Genomic DNA, 21,503 nt, shown 5'->3' on the forward strand with positions numbered 1-21,503 from the left:
AGGTAACAAGCAGGAATCTGGCAGGTGACTGGCTGGTAACTGGTAACGGGACCTGAGGGCTGAAGCAGAGTGAAGGCTTTGCAACAACATTGCTCGGGCACCTCCATTTTGGAGGAGGTGCCTTAAATATGGGAGGTCCTCCGGCAATTGGCCGGGGACTTCTTAGGACGGCGCGCGCGGTCCCTTTAAGAGAGGGGGAGCGCGCGCGCGCGCGCCCTAAGCACACTGCCGGGGAAGGAGCGCGTGCCGGAAGCAGCGGGGAGAGAAGCGCTGGAGGACGCCGCGCCAGGAGCGGGGAGGTGAGAGGAACGGCGTCTCTGCCTAGTACGGGGCAGAGACGCCGATGCTACAGTACCCCCCCCTTTAGGCCCCCTCTTTTTTTGGCCAGAAAGAAATTTTTCAAGGAGAAGCGGGGCGTTGATGTTCTCACTGGGTTCCCAAGTTCTCTCCTCAGGACCAAACCCCCTCCAATCTACCAGAAAAAAGGTCTTTCCTCTTACCCTCTTGGAGGCCAGAATACTCTCTACCTCAAAGACGTCATCAGCGGAAAACGGAGCAGGAGGGGCACCTGGATTATTGGAAAAAGAGTTAAAGACAACGGGTTTGAGGAGAGATACGTGGAAGGAGTTGGGAATCCGTAGGGTGGCCGGGAGTTTTAATTTGTAGGCCACAGGGTTAATTTGCCTGAGGACTTCGAAGGTACCGATGAATCGAGGGCCCAACTTGAAGGAGGGTACTTTGAGCCGCACATGTTTGGACGAGAGCCAAACCTTGTCTTCCGGACGGAATTGAGGCGGATCCAGACGTCTCTTATCAGCATATCTCTTCATCCGCTCAGAGGACAGAAGAAGAGCGGACCTGGTACTCTCCCAAATAGTAGAAAATTCGCTGACAAGAGACTCCGCAGCAGGGTTGTCCACAGAAACGGAGACAGGGAGCGGAATCCGGAGGTGCTGGCCATAGACAATAAAGAACGGGGACTTGGAAGAGGATTCGCTCTCGTGGTTATTATAAGAGAACTCGGCCCAAGGAAGGAGGTCCACCCAATCAGAATGGTGGGCATTAACAAAGTGCCGGAGATAGCTGGTAAGGATCTGATTGATCCGCTCCACTTGACCATTGGACTGAGGGTGGTAAGCGGACGTCCAGCAGTTTACATGTGGCTCTCCAGAAGCGTGAGGTAAACTGAACCCCTCGATCCGACACGATGTGGAGGGGTAGGCCATGGAGACGGAAGATATGGCGAATAAAGTCCTTAGCCAGCTCAGGTGCAGACGGAAGACCAGGCAGGGGAATGAAGTGGGCCATTTTAGAGAAGCGGTCCGCGACCACCCAAATGACAGTACACCCGGCAGAGACAGGAAGATCGGTAATGAAGTCCATAGCGATGTGTTGCCACGGAGCAACAGGTATGGGAAGCGGCAGGAGATGACCAGCTGGTAAGTGTCTGGGAATTTTGTTGCGGCCACAAGATGAACAGGTAGAGACGAAGTCTACCACATCCTTACGCAGGGTAGACCACCAGTAATGCCGGGAAATGAGTAGGAAGGTCTTCTTTTGGCCGGCATGGCCAGCTAGTTTAGAAGAATGACCCCAGCGAAGAACCCTCTCACGGTCTGGAGGCGCCACGAACGTCTTGCCGGGTGGAAGACGAGTCAAATCCAAGGGGGCCACATTCATCACCTTGGAGGGGTCGATAATGTGCATAGGCTCCTCCTCTTGGTCGGAGGACAGGAAGGATCGGGACAAGGCATCAGCTTTGACATTTTTGTCCGCCGGGCGGAAATGAAGGATGGAATCGAAGCGGGCAAAGAACAAAGACCACCGGGCTTGACGTGGATTAAGTCTCTGGGCATTTTGGAGATATGCCAGGTTCTTGTGATCCATATAGATGATCACCGGGTATAGAGCCCCTTCAAGCAGGTAACGCCACTCCTCCAGCGCCAATTTAACGGCAAGCAGTTCTCGGTCTCCAATGGAGTAATTGCGCTCAGAGGAGGAGAAGATTTTAGAGAAAAAGCCGCAGGTTACCATTCTCCCGGAGGAAGACTTCTGGGTGAGCACTGCTCCGGCTCCAGAGGAGGAGGCATCAACCTCCAGGTAGAACTGTTTGTTGCAGTCCGGACGGTGCAGCACAGGGGCAGAGGAGAAGGCTTGTTTCAGGGAAAGGAAGGCCTCCTCAGCTTCGGATGACCATACCTTGGGATTTGCTCCCTTACGGGTGAGCGCAGATATGGGCGCAGTCCGTGACGAGAAGTGAGGAATGAAGAGACGATATTAATTAGCGAAGCCCAGGAATCGCTGTATCGCCTTCAAGCCCTCCAGACGGGGCCACTTTAGGACAGCAGAGAGCTTCTCGGGATCCATTCGCAAGCCTGTCTGGGAGATAACATAGCCCAAGAAAGGAAGAGAGGTCTGCTCAAAAAGGCACTTCTCGTATTTAGCATAGAGGTGGTTCTGCCTGAGCCTAAGCAGGACCTGACGAACATCCCTCCGGTGTGTGGGAAGATCCGGAGAGAAGACCAAGATGTCGTCCAGGTATACCACCACGCAGGAGTAAAGAAGGTCACGGAAGATGTCGTTGACCAGTTCTTGGAAGACGGCGGGAGCATTGCAGAGACCGAAGGGCATCACACGGTACTCATAGTGTCCGTCCCGGGTATTAAATGCTGTTTTCCACTCGTCTCCCTGACGGATACGGACCAGGTTATAAGCTCCACGTAGATCCAGCTTGGAGAAGATCCTGGCGCCTTTAAGACGATCAAATAACTCAGAGATGAGCGGAAGGGGGTATTTATTTTTAACCGTGATCTGATTGAGTCCTCTATAGTCAATACAGGGGCGTAGCGAGCCGTCTTTCTTTTTGACAAAGAAGAATCCGGCTCCAGCCGGGGAGGTAGATTTCCGGATAAATCCCCTAGCCAGATTCTCTTCAATGTACTCAGACATGGCCCGGGTCTCGGCTGCAGACAACGGGTAGATATGCCCACGGGGAGGAGTGGTGCCAGGTACCAGGTCGATCGGGCAGTCATATGGCCTATGGGGTGGCAACGTCTCTGCTTCCTTCTTACCGAAGACGTCCGCATAGGGCCAGTAAGGAGCCGGGAGACCTGGTAAATTAGCTGGAGTAGGCGGAGGGCGAACTGGGCGGACCGGAACCAGGCAGGTCCTATGGCAGTCTGGACCCCATCGGAGTACTTCACCGGATCGCCAGTTCAATACGGGTTTGTGTGTCTGGAGCCAAGGTAGACCTAGCAACAGGGAGTGAGAAAGTCCGGACAACACATGGAATGAGATTTCCTCAGAGTGCAGCATTCCCACCTGCAGGGTAATGGGTTCAGTGACGAGCAGGATGGTCTCCGAGAGAAGTCTTCCATCCACGGAGGCAACTGATAATGGTTCAGCCAGGGACTTGGTGAGAATACGGTATCTCTCTACCAGAGACTGGGAGATGAGGTTTCCAGCAGCTCCAGAATCCAGGTGGGCAAGTTCAAAGTGACGGTTTTCTCCCCAAGCAATAGAGACCGGTAAAGTCAGAGACGGAGAGGGCTTACTTTTGTCTAGGACGACCTCTCCGAGCGGTCCTAGACACTGGCGTTTCCCGGCTTCTCCGGGCAGGAACGGATGAAGTGCTCCATACTGCCACAATAGAAACAGCTTCCCTCGGCTCGGCGAGATTCTTGGCGAGATTTGACCATCTTGGTCTGGTCGATCTGCATAGGTTCAGGCGAGGGCACCCGCGGAGTGACTGATTGAGAGGCAGGTCTCAGGGAAGTAGGAGCAGAGCAAGAAAAGTCTTTCTCCCACGTAGTCTCCTTGGCACGTTCTTGGAACCGGATGCCAATCCGGGTAGCTAGTGACACCAGGTCATCCAGAGTGGTAGGAATGTCCCGACCAGCTAACTCGTCCTTAATCCGACCGGAAAGACCCTCCCAGAAGACAGACACCAGAGCCTCATTTTCCCAGGCAAGCTCAGAAGCGAGGGTGCGGAACCGTATGGCATATTGGCCCACGGTGAGACTCCCTTGGCGGAGACGTAGCAGTGAGGAGGCAGAAGAGGTTTTCCGTCCAGGTTCATCGAAGACTTTCCGGAAAGCAGCGAGGAAAGACGGCAGGTCGGACACCAGGGGATCCCCTCTCTCCCACAGGGGATTTAGCCATGCCAGTGCCTCCCCAGTAAGATGGGACATGATGAAGGCCACCTTGGCTCGGTCGGAGATGAACTGGTATGCCAGTAGCTCAAAGTGCAGGGTGCACTGGTTTATGAAACCCCGAGCTAAAGTAGGTTCGCCGGCAAATCGTGGAGGTGCCAGAAGCCGAGGTCCATAGTCGGGTACCATGAAGGGACTGGATTGCGGTACCGCAGGAATGGGCACGGCTGGACCAGAGGTAGACATAGACAAGTCACACAATGTGCCTAGACGAGAGTTAACGGACCGTAGATAGGACAGTACCACCTCCTGCTGAGTTTTCTGACGTAAGACTTCCTGGTGCAGATCGGAGATCTGGGGGCCACCGGGTTCATGGCCCGAGCAAACTGTAACGGGTCTGGAAGGTGGAACCTCTGTGCAACTATACAAGGGGGCAGTCCATGTAAGGAAGCGGGTGGCTCCCAGGGAAGACAGGCAGGTAGTCACGACAAGTGACAGGGACAGTCTCTGGGTAGAGGACGGGTACTCACGGCAAGTGACAGGGACAGTCTCTGGGTAGAGGACGGGTACTCACGGCAAGTGACAGGGACAGTCTCTGGGTAGAAGGACAGCAGGCAGGTGGCTGGTGAGCGCTCCCAGGTGAGCGGGCGAGAGTCTCTGGACGGGCAGGTGGTCACGGCAAGTGACGGCAGAGCCTCCAGGTAGGCTAGCAGACAGGTAGCAGGTGAGCGCTCCCAGGTGAGCAGGCAAGAGTCTCTGGACAGGCAGGTGGTCACGGCAAGTGACGGCAGAGCCTCCAGGTAGGCTAGCAGACAGGTAGCAGATGAGCGCTCCCAGGTGAGCAGGCGAGAGTCTCTGGACAGGCAGGTGGTCACGGCAAGTGACGGCGGAGCCTCCAGGTAGGCTAGCAGGCAGGTAGCAGATGAGCGCTCCCAGGTGAGCGAGCAGGCTGGTCCATAGACAGACTGACAGGTGTAGGAAAGCAGACCGTCGGACCGCAGGCTTGCAAGCAGGTAAACGGATATCAGGCAGGTATCAAGCAGGAATCAGGCAGGTAACTGGTAGGTAACAGGCAGGAATCCGGCAGGTGACTGGCAGGTAACAAGCAGGAATCTGGCAGGTGACTGGCTGGTAACTGGTAACGGGACCTGAGGGCTGAAGCAGAGTGAAGGCTTTGCAACAACATTGCTCGGGCACCTCCATTTTGGAGGAGGTGCCTTAAATATGGGAGGTCCTCCGGCAATTGGCCGGGGACTTCTTAGGACGGCACGCGCGGTCCCTATAAGAGAGGGGGAGCGCGCGCGCCCTAAGCACACTGCCGGGGAAGGAGCGCGTGCCGGAAGCAGCGGGGAGAGAAGCGCTGGAGGACGCCGCGCCAGGAGCGGGGAGGTGAGAGGGACGGCGTCTCTGCCTAGTACGGGGCAGAGACGCCGATGCTACAACAGGAAAGGGATACAAAAACATACCCAAGGAAATGATAATGCCAGTCAGCAGCGTTCAAACTGTGATTAACAAATGGAAAATCATGGGCTCTGTAAAAACAAAACCACGGTCAGGTAGACCAACAAAAATTTCGGCCACAACTGCCATGAAAATTGTTCGAGATGCAAAGAAAAACCCACAAATAACATCAGCTGAAATTCAGGACTCTCTGAAAACTAGCGGTGTGGCTGTTTCAAGATGCACAATAAGGAGACACTTGAAGAAAAATGGGCTGTATGGTCGAGTCGCCAGAAGAAAGCCATTACTGCGCAAATACCACAAAGTATCTCACCTACAATGTGCCAAACAGCACAGAGACAAGCCTCAAAACTTCTGAAACAAGGTAATTTGGAGTGATGAAACCAAAATCAAACTTTTTGGCCACAACCATAAACGTTACATTTGGAGAGAGGTCAATAAGGCCTATGGTGAAAGTGACTCGCCCCCTGGGCCACGTTTGCGCACGTGTGTGGGGTACCCGGAACCAGGTCTCTGGGGGGGTTGTAGTCTCCATGGCAGCGACCCGGTCCCGTGGCTCAGGGTGGTCAAACCAGTGGCAGTCTATTTGTAAGCTTTAAGTTACTTGTCCGACTACGCCACCCGTGGATTGCGGTCAGTGTGGACCGCCGCTGCAAGGCAGACCGCTGGGGCTGATGGGGTATGCAGCTGAGGTAGTGTGACTCCCCACGGGAAGAGTGCAGCCCCAGGGCAGAGAATGTGGATGATGGGAGTGATGGTGCATGAGCGTCCCAGCACTAGTAGTGCTGGTGCGGCGATGAAGCACAGAGACGTGGGATTGCAGTTCAAGTTCTTTACTCACAGTTCTTTATGTCCCAAGTCATTCCGTGGGCAATGACTGCCCAAGCCGTGCTGCGTCCACCAGGCAGGGGGCTCGGTCGACCCACAGGCAATTCCAGAGTGTGTCACAGGACTCACTTCTACTCCTTCCTCTGGCCGTGCCCCACCAGTGACACTACGTCTGTCCAGCTCCCGCGGGCCTTCTCTTGAGAGGGCTTCGTGCTCACCTCCCTGACCCTATGTGGTGTGCCTTTCTAGTAGGTGTAGTGAGGGGTCGCACCAAGATATGATCGCGACTGCCAGTCCTTGGCTGAGGATTAGTCACCTCCACCAACTTGGGATCCGGTACCCTGTTCTGCCAACCCGTCACCCGCAATCTCCTGGGCCTTTGGGGTTCCTTCTGCCTTCGTGTCTCTGGGCCTCTCTTGGTGTTCTGTTCCTTTCTTCCTTTCCTTTCTGTTCCTGTCTTTTCTGCTGGCTCTGGCCTCACAGGCTAGGCCCGCCTCCGTAGCAGAGCTCCACAGAGGCCCTGCTCTGTCACTTCCTCTCTCAGACTGAACACTGTTCTAAGTTGGTGCCCACCTCTTATACCTCCCTCTCTGTGTATGAGCCCAGGTGACTTGCAACCAATGGGCTCCTACCTATGCCCAGAAACCCAACCCCTATCTGCTCCTACATCACTGGGTTTTCCTCCCCCCTCCCCACTCCAGCCAGGGACAGATTCTGTCGTGCCTGCATTTCTGTCTAATGGGAGCACCGTTGAACTGTCCCTCGGAAATGGGGTGTGTGTGATGCATGCAGCTAAACGAGCCCTGGTCCACACTCCATCCTTACCCGGGAGTGGAATATCACACCTCTGGCAGAGGTGCAATACCCCTGTAGCGACCGAACCCTTGGGGCGCTACATTCCCCCCTGGTAAACCACAGCACGCCCTCGGGCTGGAAAAGAGCAAAGACAATTCAAAAACATGCAATACTTTTTCAAACTTTTCACATAGAAAACGGATGACATTATTTAATTCCCTTTATGGGAAACACTTTCTTCTTTTTCAACATTTTTCTTTCACTTGATATGGTGATTACTACCGGAACTCTTTTGTCATATAAAACACCTTACCAAACATTTGCATTTTTACTTTAGCAGCATATAAAACCTTTTCATTATAAAACATTTTTAGGTAAACATATTCTTGGGTACTGGCCGCGGTGCAACTTGCGACCAGCTGTTCTTTCTTCTTAGGGGAATGGCTGCTCTCAGTCCCCAGCCAGATTAGGGAAAAGGGATGGCTGTTTTCAGTCCCCAGCCAGATAAGGGATATAGGGGGTAAGTTCTACACAGTTCTATATCAGTCCCAACGGGGACCACACTTTCTCTGGAAACAGTCCCTTTAACAGTTCTCATACCCTGACGGGTAACTATGTACAGTTACACTTTACCGTTCACTGGTAACGGTGTCCTCCTGATGCTCCTTGCTCCTCCTGGTGGTAGTCTTCAGACCCGTCCGGGTCCTCTTGGTACTCGGGGTCTGAGTGGTACTGCTCCTCCTCTCCTACCACTCCATGGACGTGGAGGGCGTACCCGCCCCTTGCGCTGCGGTGCAGTAGGCCTTGCGGCGGGGTCTGGAGAAGGCCGCTGTTGATGACGCCCGGGGTCAGAGGGTGCGACTTTGGGCCTGGGCGCGTGCTGGTGGCGGCAGTGCCCAGGGCTGGAGGGCTCGGCTGCAGGGCTTGTTGCGGGGTCTGGAGCAGGTCGGTGTCTGCAGCGCCCGGGATCGGCGGCTCCACCAGGGGGCCCGGGAGCAGGCTGACGCTGGCAGCGTCCGGTACAGGGAGACTCCTCTTACCTGTTCCCGCGACCGCTCCTGCGTCACGCGTCTTCTCCTGGCGCTAGTCGGGACCCGCGACGGCTGGGGCACTGCCGATGCTGGGCAGCTTAGTCTGCTGCCGGTCCGCCATCTTGCTCTCCGTTCCTGATGTCTTCCTCCCCCCCGGTTGACCGTGGCCTACCTTCCGGCGATCCTCTTCTGTAGGCCGCGGCTCCGCTCGCGATGGTCTGCGTTGAGGACCTGGCGTCGCGCGCTGCTGACGTCAGCGCTCGCTGGGCTCCTTCCAGGACCTTGTGCGGCGTCAGCGCGTGGGGCGGGGCTTCGGACTTCGCGCGTTTTTGATGTCCCTGCCCCTCTTCTTCCCGCGCGGCATCCTGAAGATGGCGTCCGATGGCGGGAAAACGGCTGAAGATGGCGGGAAATGACCGAAGATGGCGGGAAACTGCTCCGGATGGCGGGGAACCTCTCTCAGGTAAGTGCAACGTCTCTTTCAGGCACGCAATACCCGTTTGTGGCGGGTTGGTAACGATCCTGCCGACTACGCCAAAAGTTGACTCGCCCCCTGGGCCGCGTTTGCGCACGTGTGTGGGGTACCCGGAACCAGGTCTCTGGGGGGGTTGTAGTCTCCGTGGCGGCGACCCGGTCCCGTGGCTCAGGGTGGTCAAATCAGTGGCAGTCTATTTGTAAGCTTTAAGTTAATTGTCCGACTACGCCACCCGTGGATTGCGGTCAGTGTGGACCGCCGCTGCAAGGCAGACCGCTGGGGCTGATGGGGTATGCAGCTGAGGTAGTGTGACTCCCCACGGGAAGAGTGCAGCCCCAGGGCAGAGAATGTGGATGATGGGAGTGATGGTGCACGGGCGTCCCAGCACTAGTAGTGCTGGTGCGGCGATAAAGCACAGAGACGTGGGATTGCAGTTCAAGTTCTTTACTCACAGTTCTTTATGTCCCAAGTCATTCCACGGGCAATGACTGCCCAAGCCATGCTGCGTCCACCAGGCAGGGGGCTCGGTCGACCCCCAGGCAATTCCAGAGTGTGTCACAGGACTCACTTCTACTCCTTCCTCTGGCCGTGCCCCACCAGTGACACTACGTCTGTCCAGCTCCCGCGGGCCTTCTCTTGAGAGGGCTTCGTGCTCACCTCCCTGACCCTATGTGGTGTGCCTTTCTAGTAGGTGTAGTGAGGGGTTGCACCAAGATATGATCGCGACCGCCGGTCCTTGGCTGAGGATTAGTCACCTCCACCAACTTGGGATCCGGTACCCTGTTCTGCCAACCCGTCACCCGCAATCTCCTGGGCCTTTGGGGTTCCTTCTGCCTTCGTGTCTCTGGGCCTCTCTTGGTGTCCTGTTCCTTTCTTCCTTTCCTTTCTGTTCCTGTCTTTTCTACTGGCTCTGGCCTCACAGGCTAGGCCCGCCTCCGGAGCAGAGCTCCACAGAGGCCCTGCTCTGTCACTTCCTCTCTCAGACTGAACACTGTTCTAAGATGGTGCCCACCTCTTATACCTCCCTCTCTGTGTATGAGCCCAGGTGACTTGCAACCAATAGGCTCCTACCTATGCCCAGAAACCCAACCCCTATCTGCTCCTACATCACTGGGTTTTCCTCCCCCCTCCCCACTCCAGCCAGGGACAGATTCTGTCGTGCCTGCATTTCTGTCCCTCGGAAATGGGGTGTGTGTGATGCATGCAGCTAAACGAGCCCTGGTCCACACTCCATCCTTACCCGGGAGTGGAATATCACACCTCTGGCAGAGGTGCAATACCCCTGTAGCAGCCGAACCCTCGGGGCGCTACAAAAGGAACACCATTCCTACAGTAAAGCACGGAGGTGGATCGCTGATGTTTTGGGGATGTGTGAGCTACAAAGGCACAGGAAGCTTGGTAACAGTTGAAGGAAAGATGAATGCAGCACGTTATCAGCAAATACTCATCAGCCTGGAAGCTGCGCATGGGACATACTTGGACGTTCCAACATGACAACGATCCAAAACACAAGGCCTAGTCGACCTGTCATTGGCTACAGCAGAACAAAGTGAAGGTTCTGTAGTGGCCACCTCAGTAGTCTCCTGACCTCAATATCATTGAGCCACTCTGGGGAGATCTCAAGCGCGCAGTTCATGCAAGACAGCCCAGGAATTTACAGGAACTGGAGGCTTTTTACCAAGAAGAATGGGCAGCTTTACCATCTGAGGAAATACAGAACCTCATCCACAACTACCACAAAAGACTTCAAGCTGTCATTGATGTTAGAGGGGGAATACACGGTATTAAGAACAGGGGTATGTGAAATTTTCATGAAGGTCATTTGGATGTTTTTGGTTGTCATTAAGATTTAAATAGAGAAAACACAGTAGTTTGACAATAAATGGCTTCACCCAACCAATAACCATGAGTGGAGAAAAAGTTTTTTTGTTATCATTCATATTCTCCGAAACAAGACCAAGAAAGGAAAAATTCAGCCGGGGTATGTAAACTTTTGAGCACAACTGCATTTCTATGTAGCTACACAGTGGGCCCCAAAAATGATTTTCTCTGGTGGGCCCAATGTACTCCAGTCCAACGCTGCATACAAGTGCCAGCGAGAAGGTGTTCAAAAATATCCTAGAAAGGACTCCTAGACAAAGAAATGCTTCTCATTGAAAATGTTCAAATTTTTCTGGCGTTTAAGGATAATTCTGTGTATTAGGTAGCCCCTCAGAGTAAGACAATTGTGAATGCAGGTTGTTCTAGGCGTATCATGTTGATGGATAATTTTATTCATATTAATAGAAGCCAAGAAGAAGTAGAAAGAGTTACCATATTTTTCGGACTATAAGACGCACTTTTTCCTCCAAAATTTTCTGATCTTTCTGACCACGGGCCGCAGCACGCTCAGCGCGCGGCGCATACTTTCCCCTTGATGGCCGCCTACAGGAAAATCTACTCTCTGCTATGCGCTGTGCACAGACGGCGCATGGCAGTGACGTTCAAAGGCCGCCAGTCAATCAAGGCTGCGCTCGTCAGTGTTCGGCCTCTGATAGGCTGGTGGACATTGAACGTCACTGCTATGCGCCGGACGGTGACGTCAGTGCGCAGTGCATAGCAGTGATCTGAAAAGGCCTCCGGCCGGCGGGCTGCTGTCAGAGTTCAGCCTCTGAATGGACGGCGGAGACCACAGGGGCCCATGATGAGGATGAACCTGCAGAGGACGCCGCCGGGGGTGTGCAGAAAGTTAAGAAGATTTTTTTTCCTTTATGAACAGGCAGGGTAGTGAAGGAATGGGGGGGGAGAGGATGCTATATATGGTCACATGAAGGGGGAGAGGATGCTATATATGGTCACATGAAGGGGGAGAGGATGCTATATATGGGTACATGATGGGGGAGAGGATGCTATATATGGTCACATGAAGGGGGACAGGATGCTATATATGGGCACATGATGGGAGAGAGGATGCTATGTATGGGCACATGATGGGGAAAAGGATGCCATATAGGGGCACATGATGAGGGAGAGGATGCTATATAGGGGCACATGATGGGGGAGAGGATGCTATATAGGGGCACATGATGAGGAAGAGGATGCTATATAGGGGCACATGATGGGGAGAGGATGCTATATATGGGCACATGATGGGGGAGAGGATGCTATGTATGGGCACATGATGGGGAAAAGGATGCTATATAGGGGCACATGATGAGGGAGAGGATGCTATATAGGGGCACATGATGGGGAAAAGGATGCTATATAGGGGCACATGATGAGGGAGAGGATGCTATATAGGGGCACATGATGGGGAGAGGATGCTATATATGGGCACATGATTGGGGAGAGGATGCTATATATGGGCACATGATGGGGGAGAGGATGCTATATAGGGGCACATGATGGGTGAGAGGATGCTATGTATGGGCACATGATGGGGAAGAGGATGCTATATAGGGGCACATGATGGGGGAGAGGATGCTATATAGAGGCACATGATGGGGGAGAGGATTCTATATATGGGCACATGAAGGGGGAGAGGATGCTATATATGGGCACATGATGGGGAAGAGGATGCTATATATGGGCACATGATGGGGGAGAGGATGCTATGTATGGGCACATGATGGGGGAGAGGATGCTATATATGGGCACATGAAGGGGGAGAGGATGCTATATATGAGCACATGATGGGGGAGAGGATGCTATATATTGGCACATGATGGGGGAGAGGATGCTATGTATGGGCACATGATGGGGAGAGGATGCTATATAGGGGCACATGAAGGGGGAGAGGATGCTATATATGGGCACATGATGAGGGAGAGGATGCTATGTATGGGCACATGATGGGGAAGAGGATGCTATATAGGGGCACATGATGGGGGAGAGGATGCTATTTAGGGGCACATGATGGGGGAGAGGATGCTATATAGGGGCACATGATGGGGGAGAGGATGCTATATATGGGCACATGATGGGGAAGAGGATGCTATATAGGTGCACATGATGGGGAGAGGATGCTATATAGGGGCACATGATGGAGGAGAGGATGCTATATAGGGGCACATGATGGGGGAGAGTATGCTATATTGGGGCGCATGATGGGGAGAGGATGCTATATAGGGACACGTAATGGGGGTGAGGATGCTATATAGGGGCACATGATGGGATAGGATGCTATATAGGGGCACATAATGGGGGAGAGGATACTATATAGGGGCACATGATGGGGGATAGGATGCTATATATGGGCACATGATGGGGAAGAGGATGCTATATAGGGGCACATGATGGGGAGAGGATGCTATATAGGGGCACATGATGGGGGAGAGGATGCTATATAGGGGCACATGATGGGGGAGAGGATGCTATATTGGGGCGCATGATGGGGAGAGGATGCTATATAGGGACACATAATGGGGGTGAGGATGCTATATAGGGGCACATGATGGGGAGAGGATGCTATATAGGGGCACATAATGGGGGAGAGGATGCTATATAGGGCCACATGATGAAGGGGGAGAGGATGCTATATAGGGGCACATGAAGGGGGAGAGGATGCTATATATGGGCACATGATGGGGAGAGGATGCTATATAGGGACACATGATGGGGGTGATCATGCTATATTTGGGCACATGATGGGGGATAGGATGCTATATAGGGACACATGATGGGGGAGAGGATGCTATATAGGGCCACATGATGAGGGGGGAGAGGATGCTTTATAGGGGCACATGATGGGGGTGAGGATGATACATAGGGGCCCATGATAGGGAGGGAGAGGATGATACATAGGGGCCCATGATGGTTAGGGAGAGGATGTTACATAGGGGCCCATGATGGGTGGAGAGAGGATGATACATACAGGCCCAGGATGGGTGGGGGAGATACATGAGAGCCAAGGATGGGGAATATTATTAAATAAAGGTGGCCAGGATGGGTGACAATTACAGCATGGGGGCCAGAATGTGGTATTAATTTATGGTGGCAAATGGGGACATTATTGCTGTAGGGGACAATATTGCTGTACTATAATTTACTTTTGAGGATACTGTTCTCCATGGGGGAGTAACAAAAGGGAGATCCTGTTACTGTGCAGGGCGGCACTATGTCACTTTTTTTCTTCATCTGCTGTAGTGTAGAAATCAGGAAATAAGTGGGGAATGTGCTCGAGAAGTGATCAGCTATTGATAACTGTGGGTTATTTTCTGCAGTGACAAGTCCTGGATGGAAGAAGTAATGGCGGTCTGTGCTAGATGAAGGACTTCAACTAGAGACGTCACTGGTGAGTCAGTGTATTACATGTAAATGCACACTATACACTATATACAGAGCTCCTGTGTATAATGTCACTGGTGATCACTGTATTACCAGTACACTATACACTATATACAGAGCTCCTGTGTATAATGTCACTGGTGATCACTGTATTACCTGTACACTATACACTACACTGTGTTCCAAATTATTATGCAAATAATATTTTCTCAGATTTTCCCAAATTACCTATATGAATTGCAGTCATTGTAATTTCCAGTCAAATAACTATTAGAGTACAATTGAAAGGTTTTTGTACAAACTGCCTATGATAACAGTATATTAAAAAAAAAAATAAAACACTCAAACTGCACTCAAAATGCATGTTCCAAATTATTATGCACAGCAGAGTTTTCAACCTTTTCATTTTAATAAAGAACAAAAAAAATGGTCATTTTTGAAATTATAAGCATTAGCAGGTTATTACAAACTGAAATCAAACAGTTTTAAACACAAAACTTTATTCTAGGTGATGTAACATTTGCACATAGGACCCCTTGTTCGAAAGGAGCTTCTGAACTCTCTCATTCATTGAATTTGTCAGGTTTTGGATGGTTTCTGCTTCAATTGTTTTGCATGAGGACAGAATACCCTCCCAGAGCTGTTGCTTAGATGTGAACTGCCTCCCGCCATCATAGACACTCCTTTTGATGATGCTCCAGAAGTTCTCAATGGGGTTGAGGTCAGGGGAGCATTGGGGCCACACCATAAGTTTGTCCCCTTTTATGCCCACAGCAGCCAGAGATGCAGATGTGTTATGTGCAGCATGAGACGGGGCATTATCATGCATGAAAATGATCTTGCTGCGGAATGCACAGCTCTTCTTCTTGAACCATGGAAGGAAGTGCTGTTTGAGAAACTCAACATACATTATGGAGTTCATCTTTACCCCTTCAGGGATCCTAAAAGGGCCGACAATCTCTCTCCCCATGATTCCAGCCCAAAACATTACTCCACCTCCTCCTTGTTGGCGCCGTAGCCATGTTTGCATGGGGTGTCCATCAACCAACCATCCTCCACTCCATCCATCTGGACCATCGAGATCATTTCATGCATGATAATGCCCCATCTCATGCTGCACATAACACATCTGCATCTCTGGCTGTTTTGGGCCTAAAAGGGGACAAACTTATGGTGTGGCAGCCATGCTCCCCTGATCTCAACCCCATTGAGAACCTCTGGAGCATCATCAAAAGGAGTGTGTATGATGGCGGGAGGCAGTTCACATCTAAGCAACAGCTCTGGGAGGGTATTCTGTCCTCATGCAAAACAATTAAAGCAGAAACCATCCAAAACCTGACAAATTCAATGGACGAGAGAGTTCAGAAGCTCCTTTCGAACAAGGGGTCCTATGTGCAAATGTAACATCACCTAGAATAAAGTTTTGAGTTGAAAACTGTTTGATTTCAGTTTGTAATAACCTACTAATGCTTATAATTTCAAAAATGACCATTTTTTGTTCTTTATTAAAATGAAAAGGTTGAAAACTCTGCTGTGCATAATAATTTGGAACATGCATTTTGAGTGCAGTTTGAGTGTTTTATTTTTTTAAAAATATACTGTTATCATCGGCAGTTTGTACAAAAACCTTTCAATTGTACTCTAATAGTTATTTGACTGGAAAATTACAATGACTGCAATTCATATAGGTAATTTGGGAAAATCTGAGAAAATATTATTTGCATAATAATTTGGAACACAGTGTATATACAGAGCTCCTGTGTATAATGTCACTGGTGATCACTGCATTACCAGTACCCTATACACTATATACAGAGCTGCTGTTTATAATGTCACTGGTGATCACTGCATTACCAGTACCCTATACACTATATACAGAGCTCCTGTGTATAATGTCACTGGTGATCACTGTATTACCAGTACACTATACACTATATACAGAGCTGCTGTTTATAATGTCACTGGTGATCACTGCATTACCAGTACCCTATACACTATATACAGAGCTCCTGTGTATAATGTCACTGGTGATCACTGTATTACCTGTACACTATACACTATATACAGAACTCTTGTGTATAATGTCATTGGTGATAACTGCATTACCAGTACACTATACACTGTATACAGAGCTCCTGTGTATAATGTCACTGGTGATCACTGCATTACCAGTACTATTATTCAGTCACTATGTGGTCTGGTCATGGTGTGGCGGTATTTGTCACTTGTATGTGGTGCTAATATGTGGTCTGATCATGGTGTGGCGGTATTTGTCCCTTGTATGTGGTATTATTCTGTTGTTATGTGGTGGTAATATGTGGTCTGGTCATGGTGTGGTGGTTTTTGGTCCCTTGTATGTGGTATTATTCGGATACTATGTGGTGGTAATATGTGGTCTGATCATGATGTGGCGGTATTTGTCCCTTGTATGTGGTATTATTCGGTTACTATGTGGTGGTAATATGTGGTCTGATCATGGTGTGGCGGTATTTGTCCCTTGTATGTGGTATTATTCGGTTACTATGTGGTGGTAATATGTGGTCTGATCATGGTGTGCTGGTATTTGTTCCTTGTATGTTGTAATATGTGGTCTGGTCATGATGTGACGGTATTTGTTCCTTGTATGTGGTATTATTGGTGTTTGTATAGGAGATTACGTTGTGTATGGAGGTCACTTGTTCTCTCTGATATCAATAAGTAGAAGATTCTTTATTAGAGATTAATTACGTTGACGTTTAAGCCTTCCCTGCCCTGTGTCTATTACACAGTAGCAAATATACACTTAGAGAGGTTCTCCGGTGAAAACAAGTAATCGCCTATCCTAAGGCCACATTCACACATTCAGTATTTGGTCAGTATTTTACATCAGTATTTGTAAGCCAAAACCAGGAGTGGGTGATAAATACAGAAGTGGTGACGTGTTTCTATTATACTTTTCCTCTGATTGTTCCACTCCTGATTTTGGCTTACAAATAAGTGATGTAAAATACTGACCAAATACTGATGTGTGAACGTGGCCTAAGGATAACTTATTGATTGGTGGGGGTCTGACTGCTGGGACCCGTGCGATCGGTAGACTGTGGAGCGTTTATCCCCATTAGACTGGAGCTCATGTGCGACTTGATCACTGATCCATACATTCCCTCAGTGGCTGCTCTTGTTTTTTTTCTGGAAGCCTCAAAGAGGATGAATGGAGCTGCGGTCAGACGTCCCACCTGCTGCTGCATTTTAAAATGTGGATAAGTGTCCTGAGAGGGATAAAAGTTCCCCATTCTTCTGATCGGTGCGGTTTCCAATGGTCAGATTACACCGATCAATATGATATTGTGGCGCCCCTGCAGGTTCAGTCGCCACAGAGGTACTGCATCTCACCCAGAGGTGTGGTATCTCACTCTCGGGTAAGGATAGAGTGCTGCCCGGGACACTAACACCTGCATCCAACACATTCCACTTCAGTGGGGGTAGGGCGAGATTGCTCCTAAGGGAGAGCACAGTTCCTGGTCCCTAGCTGAAGGGTGGAACTATGTAGTGGGTGTGGGTGGAGGACGTAGTTCAGGGGAGCACAGGAAAGGAAGTGATATAAAAGAGGGAACCATCTTGGAAAGGGAGTGGAGTTCAGTCAGAGGAGGAGAGTGTGTGGAGCAGGAGCTCTGCTCAGGCGGAGCGGGCCTAGTCTGAGAGGCCCAGGAGGTGAGACAAACTGAGGAGAGGAGCAGGAAGGAAGGCTACAGGAGGAACGAGGGGATCCTAGGGGTAGTGCTGGAGGCCACCTGTGTGCTCGAATCTACCAGGACGTGGAAGGATCATGCCGCAGAGGGGACCGGCCCCTAACTAGTGAGAATTGCAACGTTCAGCTAGAAACCGGAGGCTTCTGTACTTCTAGGGTGCAGTTGCCACAGCCACAATTACATTGCTGAAAAGGTGGCCACAGAGGGTCCAGGGGACTGCAGGTCGCCCGACAAGACCCGAGGCTACCGGCTTGGGACACTGATTGTGAGGCGCAGGGCAGGAGGGTGGGAGCCAGCGCAGGAAGACGACTGAGAAAGGCATACAGAAGGGGGTCCCATTAAGCGCTGTAGCATCGGCGTCTCTGCTCTCTGCTAGGCAGAGACGCCGTCCCTCTCACCTTCCCGCTCCTGGCGCGGCGTCCTCCAGCGCTCCTCTCCCCGCTGCTGCCGGCGTCCTAAGGAGTCCTCGGCCAATAGCCGGAGGACCTCCCATATATAAGGCACCTCCTCCAAAATGGAGGTGCCTGAGCAAAGTTGTTGCACAGAATACTTACCTCTGCTTCAGCCCTCAGGTTCCATTGCCAGCCTGACTACCAGTCCTGTCTGTCAGCTTCTCTTTCCTCCTGCCCGACAGTGTGCCCCCACTCTTCCGCCAGTCTGTCTATGGGCAAGTCCACCTTCGTTCCAGGAAGCACCTGCCAGTTACCTGCCTGCTTCCTGTCGTGCCTGCTAAACCCGCTCACCTGGGAGCGCACGTCTGCTACCCGCCTATTACCTGCTAGCCTACCTGGAGGCTCTGCCGTCACATGCCGTGACCACCTGCCTGTCAGCCTAGAGACTACAGCCTGCTTGCCGTCACTTGCCGTGACCACCTGCTAGCCTACCTGGAGGCTCCCGCTGTCACTTTCCGTGACCACCTGCCTGTCAGCCTAGAGACTACAGCCTGCTTGCCGTCACTTGCCGTGACCACCTACTAGCCTACCCGGAGGCTCCCTCTGTCACTTTCCATGACCACCTACCCGCTTGCCAAGAGACTTCTTCCGTCACGTACCGTGACCACCCGTCAGCTAACCCAGAGACTGCTGCCTACCTGTTGTGTCCATCCCCTGCTGTCTGACCTGTGGGAGCCACCTGCTCTCTTACAAGGTCGTCCCCAGAGTAGCACCTGGTCCCTCTGCTCGGTCCCTCCCTGGTTACGGTGTCGTTTGCCGCGGTCCGACCAGGGTCACTCCGGGTTGATACTTAGTTACGCCCCTCTGGGTCCCTCCTTGCACCGCGGCACAGAGGTTCCACCTCCTGGACCCGTAACAAGCGCTCTTGAATTACCTGAGGGATTGCTGAACCCCTCCCTGAGTAAGCACAGGATGACGTGGGAAGTTACACTGGTACCTGCAACTTGGATTGCAACAACTGTGAGTAAACGCTGAAGACTGCACCCCACTGTCTCCGTGAATTACTGCCGCGCCATCATCCCTGCACTACATTGTACCACAACTGCTACAGCAACATCTATAACATCCCAGCAACACCCTGGAGCTAAGCTCGAACTGTGGAGAGCTAAACCAACTCTGCTGCATTAAACACCAGCTCCAGAGGCCCAGCTCCGTAGCGGCGGCTGTACATAGCCGCATACCACAGGTGGCATCACGAACATTAAATATAAAAACTATAAATCCCCTGTAAATAAACCCCTTTTATTGACCGCTCTGGGTCACGGACCGGGTTACCGCCACTGTGACATTTCCCCTAGCAACGACCGGCCCGGCACTGAGTACCCCACGGCCCAGGGGGCGCGTCAATATCACCTACCTAACCTGTGATACGGTGATAACTTGTTTTCATCAAAGAACCCCTATAATGTAAACTACTGTAATTGTACATCCCAGTTATGGTGGCGCACAGTAGATGTGCAGGAGCCGCCTGTGTTTTACAGTCGACGCTCCACTATAACAGGGATAACTGCTAACAGGTATTTGCATATAGCTGTAGGGTGGGCCCCGAGGATCAATTCCTCCTGTGGGCCCCAGACTCCCCAGTCCAACCCAGGTTGAGGGGAATGAATATTCATTCTCTTTAACAGCGGGCACACGTGATCGCCGAGCCGCTGAAGGCTGCAGCTGACACTGTGAGGTATTAAAGAAAATGAATAATCACTCCTCTCCACACCCATAATCATCTCACTGTGTGAGGGCACATGGCAGTGACGTCATGCGCTGCTTGCAGGCTGATATCAGCTGCTGCATACCAGGAATGGTGATGAGGAGGCCATGCATACCAGGATTGGTGATGAGGGGGTCATGCATACCAGGATTGGTGATGAGGGGGCCATGCATACCAGGATGGGGAGGATGCGTCCATGCATACCAGAATGGGGATGAAGGAGCCATGCATATCAGGATGGGGATGAACGGGCCAGGATGGGTATGAGGAGGCCATACATATCAGGATGGGGATGAAGGAGCCATGCATACCAGGATGGGGATGAGGGGACCATGCATACCAGGATGGGGATGAGTGGACCATGCATACCAGGATGGGGATGAAGGGGCCATACATACCAGGATGGGGATGAATGGGCCATGCATATTAGGATGGGGATGAGGGGGCCATGCTTACCAGGAAGGGGATGAGGGGACCATGCATATTAGGATAGGGATGAGGAGGCCATGCATACCAGGATGGGAATGAGGAGGCCATACATACCAGGATGTGGATGAAGGGGCCATACATACCAGGATGGGGATGAAAGGGCATGCATATCAGGATAGGGAGGATGGAGCCATGCATACCAGGATGAGGATGAAGGAGCCATGCCTACCAGGATGGAGATGAGGGGACCATGCATACCAGGATGGGGATGAACGGGCCATGCATACCAGGATAGGGAGGATGCGGCTATGCATATGTGGCGCCCCTGCGGGTTCAGTCACCACAGAGGTACTGCATTTCACCCAGAGGTGTGGTATCCCACTCTCAGGTAAGGATGGGGTACTACCCAGGACCCACCCACTTGCATCCAACACTACACCATTCCAGACTAGCAGGCGGGGCAAGATACATGCGTACAATGCAGAGCCCTGTCCCTGGTTGGAAGGGGGGGAACCGAGAGAGGGGGAACCATGTAGTGGGTGTGGGTGGAGGAAGTATTTCAGGGGAGCACCTTCAGAAGGAGTATAAAAAAGAGGGGAACCATCTAGAAGCAGCCAGTCCTGCTCAGGAGAGCAGTGTAGGAGGGTCCAGGCTCCTGGCTCCAGTGCTTGGAGCGGGAGTTGAGTGGAGAGAGAGGAGTCAGGCCTAGTCTGAGAGGCCCAGGAGAGAGAGTGAGAGAGGACGGGAGTAGAGGGAAGGATCCAGAGACAGAGGGGATCCCAGGGGCATGGCTAGTGCTGAAGCCACCTGTACGCCTGAATCTACACGGACGTGGAGGGATCAGGCTGCAGAGGGGACCAGCCCCTAAACTAGTGGAGAATAATCAGGCTCAGCTATATATCCGGAGGCTACTGTACTTTCAAGGTGCATCTGCCAACTACCACAATTATATCACCGAAAAGGTGGCCGCATAGGGTCCAGGGGACTGCACGTCGCCCGACAAGATCCGAGGCTACCGGCTTGGGACACTGATTGTGAGGCGCAGGGCAGGAGGGTGAGAGCAAGCGCAGGAAGACGACCGAGGAAGGAGCATACAACGGGGTCCCGTTTAAGTACTGCTGAACCCCTTTCTTGGTGAACGCAGGACGACGTGGGAGGTTATAATCTGGCAGTTGTAACC

Source organism: Phyllobates terribilis, unplaced genomic scaffold (assembly GCF_046119375.1).
Source record: "Phyllobates terribilis strain yellow unplaced genomic scaffold, ASM4611937v1 Scaffold_12__6_contigs__length_324123572, whole genome shotgun sequence".
NCBI classification, from domain to species: domain Eukaryota; kingdom Metazoa; phylum Chordata; class Amphibia; order Anura; family Dendrobatidae; genus Phyllobates; species Phyllobates terribilis.